At 44.2% G+C, this 1,178-nt stretch overlaps 1 non-coding gene across 1 annotated transcript; it reads left to right on the top strand.

The window, feature by feature from the left end:
- The first annotated feature begins 869 nt into the window (after positions 1-869).
- Positions 870-931, top strand: LOC116484353 (U7 small nuclear RNA). The gene has a single exon (XR_004252528.1). It is a non-coding gene; the product is annotated as a U7 small nuclear RNA (small nuclear RNA).
- Positions 932-1,178: the final 247 nt, after the last annotated feature.

The following is a 1,178-nucleotide window of genomic DNA, read 5'->3' as shown; positions in this document are numbered from 1 at the left end:
GCCTGTGGGCAATTTTTTTTTTTTTTGCGATAGGGTCTTGCTTTGTTGCCCAGGCTGGAACACAGTGGTCTAACCAAGGCTCACTGCAGCCTTGACCTCCCAGGCATGAGTGATCTTCTGACCTCACCCTCCCGAGTACTTGGGACCTCAGTTGTGTGCCACCATGCCTGGCTAATTTTTGTATATATATATATATATATAAAAACTGTTTTTTTTTTTTTTTTTTTGGTAGAGACAGGGTCCCACTATGTTGCCTAGGCTGGTCTTGAACTCCTAGGCTCAAGCGAACTTCCTGTCTCAGCCTCCCAGTGAGTTAAGATTACAGGTGTGAGCCACAATGCCTGGCCTATCCACACATTTCTATATGAATTTCCTTTTAGGAAAGTGGGGGAATGATGAAAATTGTGTGTTACATAAGGTTTTGCCTAATGTGTGAGAACCACTGGTGTAGACCATGCTGAAGACAATCAGGAGCCCCTGAAAGCATTCAGGCAGCAGAGTGACATGATCAGACCTGCATTATGGGAAGATCATTCTGGCTGTAATGTGGAGAACAGACTGTAAGGAGCCAACCAAAGTAGCATGAAGACCAGCTGGGTGGCTGTTGCCATAATCCAGGTAAGAAATGACGGTGGTCTGAAGTAAGGTGTTAGTAACAGAAATAAAGAAAGAACATAATGATTTTTTCTCCCTAGATTCTGAAAAGAGTTAGCTTCACTTTTCCCAGAAATACATGCTGTCAAGACCAAATGAATCATAATATTTCAGACATGCTGAAAGATAATGGGGAAATACAGTTACGTGTCACATAATGACATTTTGATCAATGATAGACCAAATGTAACAGTGGTTCCATAAGACTATAACAGCAGTGTTACAGCTCTTTTAGAATTTCTCTAGCAGGCTTTTTGGTTTTTGCCAGAAAGCTGAAAATGAAAGAAAAGACTCCCAGCACTTTGTGAGGCCAAGGTGGGTGGATCACTTGAGGTCAGGAGTTTGAGACCAGCCTGGCCAACATGGTGAAACCCTGTCTCTACTAAAAATAAAAAATTAGCCGGGCGTGGTGGTGGGCACTTGTAATCCCCGCTACTCGGGAGGCTGAGGCAGGAGAATTGCTTGAACTCAGGAGGTGGAGGTTGCGGTGAGCTGGGATCATGCCACTGCACTGCAGCTTGGGC

Source organism: Hylobates moloch, unplaced genomic scaffold, assembly GCF_009828535.3.
Source record: "Hylobates moloch isolate HMO894 unplaced genomic scaffold, HMol_V3 SCAFFOLD_15, whole genome shotgun sequence".
NCBI lineage: Eukaryota > Metazoa > Chordata > Mammalia > Primates > Hylobatidae > Hylobates > Hylobates moloch.
The sequence above is the reverse complement of the archived record's forward strand: the minus strand, read 5'-3'. Positions and strand labels throughout refer to the sequence as shown.